Below are 8,509 nucleotides of genomic sequence, written 5' to 3' on the forward strand. Positions count from 1 at the left end.
CAAAAAATTCGCTTCGCTTAGACAGTTGGAATACGGACAGTCTATAGACTGCCTGAAGAATTTTTTGCAAGTAAAGACCCTAGCCTGATCCCGAGAGCCTAGGTCCAACTCACGTGTCGCATCTTGGGCAATCCGTCTCTGACCAGCGCTAAGAGGCCTGTGAACAGGACGACCGACATCATTACCGTGTTCAGCCGCAGGCCCCAGAGGTCACTCACGCTGCTTCCGAGTCCCAGCATTACGTTGCTGCGCATCGGTGACCGTGGTGAAGGTGACAGGAGTGCTCTAACACGGGCGCGGAACGCGATATCTGTACAATGCGCAACCTCTGGCAAAAACTGCCATTTGACGTAGCAGGCGTGCCGTTTTTGTAAAAAAATATCAACACAACAACAGAACAAAAGAAGTCACTGAGGCGCGTCTACGTAAGGGCAGCATCAGAGGCCTATCATATCTAAGAAAGAACACACATGTGTAAGTGACCCATAAGTCATGCTGCATGAAAGGAAGTTTCCATATCTAAACATGCCTTATTAATTTCTTTTATTTTACTGCTGTTTTGGGCATGCGCATTTTCAGAGCGTACAGTCGTGACAAATATGAGAGGGAAAAAATCTATAGCATTCATTTTTTTATCTCCCCATAGTTATTCTCGATCAGCACTGTCTTTTCTGTTTTCTAACTACTGTTCTTTTTGGCACATAACATCCAAAGGTCCCTCATAAATTTATTGGGGACATAACCAGAAAATCGGCGATTTTGTGCAAAATTGTTCCCTCTCATATTGCTCACGACTGTAAGTAGTCGGCGTTTTGTGAAGAAACGCTCAGTTGATTCTCATCGCCTCTGGTTCTTCTTTCTGCGTCCTTTTTCTTTTGCGCTGTTTTCTTTTTTTATACTCACCTGGCAAACTGTGACATCTACGGATACTGCAAGGTGGCTGTACTACGATATACCAAAACGCACCGACTATAGGTGGCGCCTGCATAAAAGCCCATCTCGAACGGTAAATTACAGGAAAACCACGTGACTCTTACCGACATAGAAGCTTGAGCTCTGCTGCCTACGTCCTTTCTTATTGAGTGCAACGTACGCAAGAAATTCAAGGGTCCAAATATACTGTGGCGTTACTAAGGTCCTGTGTCGCAGTGCCATGCTGAAGAGCTTACGACGAATTTCTGATCTTTATTTGCTCTCATTGAGTCGCGTTATTTTTGGTACCATTCTTAACTTAGTTTTCTTTAATGTTATTTGTTGTTACATGTAAGGAAAGCTGGGGCTGAAAGTTCGATGGCTAAGGGAAGCTGCGGATTTAAACAGGAAAACTGGAACCACCAACTCATAAGAAAGTAAACCAATAATTAACTGCTTCCATTGGGCTCACACATAAAAACATTCAGTACAAAAATAAGTAAACAACATGCGTGCCGGTTCTTTGGATAAAATTTAAGTACGCATCTGCAGTTACTCAATATACGACCTAGATTAAGGGCTTTTTTTCCAAGGAACACACAACCTATATTTATATATGCCTATTCATTGATTCATGTAATTGTGGCACACGGTGCTTTTACTTGCTGTACTTTTTGTTCCCACTGTGTACTTCGGTCAATGCCTAACATAAACGCAGGTAGTATCATGTAAATAATTGAATGAATAAAATTTAAAAAATTATACCAATAGTCCTTAATATAATCAGAGAACAGTGGACGGGACGCTTTTGTACGCCGCTCGAGCACAGTGCAACACACAATAAAAACTCATGTTAAACATTTTCGTGGTGGCTGTTAAGGGAAATCTTCGTGACCACATGTCTTGCAGGTCTATGTGGCTCTACTGTCACCCAAGCGTTGCATGCAGAACTACCATGTTGTCCAGGATGCCTCTCGGTTGGCAAGGCAGTGCGCCGTTCAAGCGCTCTACACTACGGTAACGCGGGCTATAGACGATAGAGAAAATATCACAAATTAAAGGAGTAAAGCTTCTATTAAAAGCGCCATACCGTGAAGTGAAGACGAAGAAAAGGAACAAACGTAACGGGAATACAAAACATTCCAAATGCGGTTAATGTCACAAAATAAGTCTTCAGAGAATCTGAGCAGCGAATACTTCCGTGAAGTCGTTAAAATATAAGCGACGAATAGCAACAACGCATGTGAATATTCGTTGTGGAGGTTCGCCAGGCTCAGGCCGATTAGTTCAGAAACAGGCGCAAGTGCACGCGAAATAAAAGTTGGCAGCTATAGTTTTTCCAGCTTTTTCGGTGGCGTTGCCTTTATTTTGCGCTATTTGACGCTGATGCCATTTCGTGACCGTGACGGTCAGTTGGAACCAATGCAAAGCCTCGGTCAAAACCCTTAGGGCCACAGGATTTACATTTGCGCGCTAGTATATCGTTAAGCACCCCCCCCCCCCCTTCCTCCCGTGGCGAAATCAAGGCCAAAATATTTTAAAACTTGATGAAAATTGCATCTTAGATTTGGGGCACAAAGTTAGAACTTTAGGGGAACCATAAACTGCCCCCCTCCCCCCAGCATTGCTGCAAAATCATGTGGCCGGAAGATCTTGACGGAGGCTTTAATAGCTAGTTCCGCTACAGTAAAGGCTTAACCCAAATCTACCTGAGAGGTATCAAACAGGGCACAACTGTCCTTCCCTCTGCTGCTGCTATCCAAACGCCCAACGTTCCCTTTCAAGCGCAGGTATTCAGAACAATATTGGAAATGAATGGTTTCAATCTTGACCAATATAGAACCGGCCTTTGCCAATATATTGGGAATATTGGGTCGATAATTTGTGCTGCTTGGGTACTCGTCTAGTGGGCGACGCTGCGCACGCACTTGTAGAAGCCGGCGACGGCTGACTCGGTGCCCGGAACGCAGTTGGCCGACGCATTGTTGAACTCGTCGATGGGTACGATGGTGACACGGCCGCGGTAGATGAGCGGGTAGCCGTCCTGGACACCGTGGCCGGAGAAGCGCCGAGCCAGCACCGTGGCAACCGTGTCGCATGGCGTCTGCAGGGGGTTGTGTACAATGCAACTGAGAGTTTCAGTGGCAGCGCACGGATGAGGCCATTCTTTAATCGCTACTTCATTGCGTCATCGTAGTCATGTTAAAGCAGTATAGACACTTAATTTTGGTGGCACTTTTTGTTCTCTATAGTGATGCGGAAGACACTGCTATGCGTTAACCACGTTGCAGTGTTCGCCTACGACCGCTAAATAATTTATAATTGAATTTTTCCCACGCTCTTGCGGTTTCAACAGCCGAACGATGGCTTTGACGTCAAAGAGAGGATTTTGGTGACGTGTGAAATAAAAAATCTCAGATTTAATCGCTGCCTTATCATTTTAAATTCACTTGCAGTGCTGAAGCCAGCCTTCTTCAAGAGCCGGAATGAGAGTGAATGCAGAAGCGTAGATTATATTGGAGTTTTTCATGCTTCACGTGATATATATATATAAGCTTTCATTGATGTCAGTCATGGTTAAGATGTTGAAACGGAAAGAAACAGCACGACAAAGAACTTCGATTATAAGTTGTTTAGCTGTCGTAGGTGGATACCACATATCAATCTGTGTGTAATAATGCCTCACTCTCAATACAAAGAAGAAAACACGCATCCAAAATTTAGTTGTCTCTACTCATTTAAGCCGTCCATTGAAAGAGGCAGGCTTGTTCTGCTGACCTCTAGCCCTTCCTGTGCCAGCTGCGCCCCTCTTAAAAAAACATGGTAATCTTCTCTCCTGACTTGGCTCCCTGTTCGCCCTAGAGCTTATCAAAGTCTGGATGCAACAGTGGCGCCGCCGTCAATGCCACTTTCCCATAGGGGATTTCAACTACCAAGGACATGCCGGGCAGACGAGGTTTTGAATTTGTATGCGCTGTTGTTGCGCGAAAAATGTGGATTCCGCCGCGAAATACGCAACTTCGCTGCAATGCTCCGCTCTCTGCGCAAGTGAAATTATTTTAATACTGCGTTTTTCACGTCTTTAATTAACATAACGCAAGTTGAAAGATTGAAGTTAGGTTGGCATGCAAACTTGCACCGCCTTTATTCGAGGTTTCCGCCCAGAAGAGTCGTACTGTGACGGTCGAATGCACGTTTTGTGCACAACGATAACTGATTCGGGTACGAAAATTCATCATCCCTGCATTCTTACTCATCTCCATGGTGGATGACCTAACGCACCGTCACTTTTCTCACTAGATAATATTGAGGTACTATATGCTGCGGCTGCTTCTAAACGTTGTCTTTCCCTAGACAACATTTATAAACGTCACTTAGTTATCAACTTAATTCATGCCTTTATGCTTCCGCCACCTCCTATATTTTATTGATGATGATCATGTAAGCGGAATAATGACGTAAGATCATGGTCCACCTGTGGCTCATAATGAATCGAAAATCGAACCCTTTACTGCTGCCTTAAAGTGTAAGTTTCAACTATAATATGCGCACGTTCATAACGAAGCCTTTCGGGGAACACAACAAAATAAAAGTTTAGAGAACTCAACCCACATGACGCGGCTTAATGGCAACTCCCGCGCTCTCTACCAGCGCTGGACTGAAGGCATCGGCAAGACCCTAAAATGGCGCAATTCATGCGCGGTGTGGACAGGACACTATGCAGCACATTTCATTTATTTTTTTTATTTTCTCCTTAAGGGCCCGAGGGCATTACATAAGGGGGGGGGGGCGAATTAACATGATGTACAAAATCTTGAACGTGGAAAAATGTGAAGAGCAAAATACAAAATACAATGAAGGCAAGCAAAAACAAAAGCAAGGAAAAAATACAGTAAAAAATGCAGACATACATCTAAGTCAAACAACAGCAAACAATCAAGCGCAAAAGAAAATTACACCAAGGCGCAGAAATGGAACCAAACTAAGTAACAAAAGAGTACAAAGGGGACAGTCTATTCAGGATGGCTGAAGTTTTAGTTTATTGCGGAATTGTTTTCTGTCTGTGCATTCGGCTATGTTATCGGGTAAGGAATTCCATAAGGCTATTGTATGGGGGAAAAAGGAGATACTCATTGCAAGGGTACGGGTGGAAATTCGTGCTAGAGACTGGCTGTGGCTTAAACGGGAAGATCTTCTTAGTGGTGTTGTTAGTAGCTCATGTCTGGACCGTGGGTGATAATAGAATGTGTGAAGAAGGCAGAAACGAGATATGATGCGGCGTGATGCGAGGGACGGCAAGTCGAGGTCTCTTTTCATTGAGGTGACGCTGGAATTTCTTGAATAGTTCGAGGTGATAAATCGTGCTGCGCGGTTTTGAATGGCTTCGAGATTAGCGGCGAGGTATGATTGTGACGGGTTCCAGATGGCTGATGCGTATTCAAGCTTTGGTCTGACGAATGTGAGATATGCTAGTTTTTTAATGTCTGAGGATGAGTCGGAGAGACTACGCCGCATGTAGCCGAGAACGCGTGAGGCTTCGGAGCAAATGGTTTCAATATGTGTAACCCATGATAGCGATGGTGTCATGTGCAGGCCAAGATATTTGTATGATGATGTGTAGGCAACGGGTGTAGAGTTGAGGTAGTAGGGTGTCTTAATCTGGTTGCGAAGGCGGGAAAATGTCATGACTTTACATTTGGTCGTGTTTAAAGGCATGAGCCATGTGTCGCACCAAAGTGAGATAGCATTTAGGTCTTGTTGGAGGGGGCACGTGTCGTCTTGGTTAGTTATGGCGCGGTATACGATGCAATCATCGGCGAACAACCTCAGTTTAGATTTGATGTTAGAGGGGAGATCATTGATGTAAATTAAGAACAGTAATGGGGACAACACGGCGCCCTGAGGAACACCGGATGTCACGCTCGAGAGAGGAGATGTGTAATTGTTAGCGCATGTGCACTGAACACGTCCTTTCAAGTAGTGCTCTAACCATGATAACAGTTTTTGTGTTAAACCAAGGCCGGACAACTTTAGCAACAAGTGATTATGAGGGACACGATCAAACGCCTTCGAAAAATCTAAAAAGATGGAATCGATCTGGTAATGGTCATCCATGTACTGCAATATATCATGGGTAATTTCATTCGGCTAGTTGCGTTTCGCATGAATATAGTTTCCTGAAACCATGCTGTTGAGGATAGAAGAAGTTAATTGATTCAAGGTGTGCCATAAGGTTAGATGCTATAATGTGTTCAAAGAGTTTTGAAGGAATACTAGTCAGGGATATTGGGCGATAGTTAAATGGGCTTGAACGGTCACCTGATTTAAAAACCGGTATTATTCGCGCTTTTTTCCAGTCGTCAGGTATGAGCCCAGAGTCCAGTGATTGGGAAAAGATTAGGCAGAGTATGCGGCTCGACAATGATGCAGTGTTTTTTAAGAATTTGCTGTTGATTTCGTCGCAGGCACCGGATACTGACAGCGGAAGTGAGCTAATGAGGTTTGACATGCCCGGTGCATTAATTTCTATTTCTGTCATGGGGTGCGAACGAATGATAGGTGTGTGATTGACAGGGGTGAAGTTAGCGGGCGTGAAAACAGAAACAAAGTAGTCGTTTAGTGCGGATGCGCATTTCTCAGGGTCAAGAGTGTCGCCACCGGGATCTGCGAGTTCGATTTGGCTAGGACGGGATTTGTTCGATAGAAGACGCCAGAATTTGTTCGGGTTGGATCTCAGAATTAAAAGCAAGTCAGATGTTTGGAATTTCTTCATAGCCTCAGTTAGCTCCTTTAGGTACTGTTTTACGCATAAGTGGTACTGGTTCCATTTTTCAGGATTTTTATTCTCCTTTGCAGTCCGGTAAAGTCGTTTTTTTCGATTTAGTAGTGATTTGAGGCGTTTATTAAACCAGGGGTTGTTATTGTCCGATTTTACCAGAATTGTAGGAATGTATTGGTTTTTAAGTTGACTAATGTGTTCTTAAACAACTCCCAATTAGCATTTACCGTGCGAGATAAATAAGAACAGTGGAAAGTTTCCAAAAACTCATCAAGTTCGTGATTAATGCTTTCAAAGTTTGCTCTTTTGTAATCCGTGATTAGTTTTCTTGCGGGTGATCGTTTTTGATAGCTAATGAAATGGTAATGTGAAGCAGGTTGTGATCGCTGATACCGGGCAGGAGATTTATACCTGTTACACTATCGGGGGATGACGTGAGCAGGAGGTCTAGAGTGTTATCGCCTCTAGTAGGCCATGATACCATTTGCTGGAGGTAATGATCTAGCACTAGGTCGATAAATTGTCTGGAGTCGGCTGACGAACCATTTGAGGTAGACATGAGAGACCAATTGATATTAGGGTAATTGAAGTCGCCAAATAAAAAAGATAGGTATGCCAGGAAATGTTTTTTCAATATCGGTGAGGGCCTGATCTAATAGATCACAGAAGGACGGGATGAAGTCAGGTGGCCGATAACATATGCCAAAGATCGCCTTGGGAGGCGCATTGCCGATACGTATCCATGTAAGTTCTAAGTTTCCGTCATGACGTATGAGTGAAGATGATAAACAATTTTTAACTGCCACGAGAACTCCCCCTCCCCTCCGATAGTTCCTATCTCGTCGGTATAATGTGTAATTTGTGTTATAAGAAAAAACATCATTGTCACTAATGTTGTCGTTCAGCCAGGTTTCTGTTAAGAGTAGGATGTCAGCATCAATATCTTCAACGAAGCTGAGCAGCTGATTTCGCTTAGGTATGATGCTGCGTATGTTGGTGAATCCGATGTTAAGACTTGTGCATGACGGTGGTTGGTGCCGGGATGGGAATACGGTAAGCCGAACTGATCGTCAGTTATTGATATGCGGAGAAGTAGCGCTAGTAGAACTGCTTTCGGGAGTGATTGCAGTGATCTGGGTGATATCTATCACGCTGTTAGTAATGGAGTCGAAAGCGTAACATTTGTCACCAACGTGAAGCTTGTCGAATCGAAGTTTGAAGGAGCATTTCTGTGGTCGGATAAACTGCAATAATTTTGAACGTGCCATCCGCATGGGAGCTGCAAAGTCTTCCCTGATTGCAATTTTGGTGCCTTTTAGTTTAGTTCCACATGCCAGGATGTTTTCCTTAGTTTTGAAATGAGTGAATTTAACTATTATCGGGTGATGCTTCGATTCCGAGAATTTACCTATGCGATGCGCACGCTCAATGGTTCTGGAATCAAGATGGAAATTCAGTTTGTCCGCACACAGTGTTATTATTCCTTGTTCTGAATCTTGCCATGTCTCGTCTTTGGTGTCATTTAAGCCAAGGAAAATAAGATTATTTCTGCGTAGCCTGTTGCTTGCATCAGTGCTTGCTGCTTTAAGAACGGCAATATCTTTCTTGATCTGAGCGGTAGCGCTATGTTCAGAGGTAGGTGTTGGGGAATGTGTTGCTTCTAGTGCCGCAACGCGGTTTGTTACGGACACTAGTAATTCGTTGTGGGAGGATTGTGCGGTTTTAAGCTGTTGAATTTCATGCAGTATAGTTGACTGACTTTCTTGTAATTGTTTTATTGTTTCCATCAAAGATTCGAATTCGACTGAACTGGGAGGG

Source organism: Amblyomma americanum, chromosome 10 (assembly GCF_052857255.1).
Source record: "Amblyomma americanum isolate KBUSLIRL-KWMA chromosome 10, ASM5285725v1, whole genome shotgun sequence".
Lineage (NCBI taxonomy): Eukaryota > Metazoa > Arthropoda > Arachnida > Ixodida > Ixodidae > Amblyomma > Amblyomma americanum.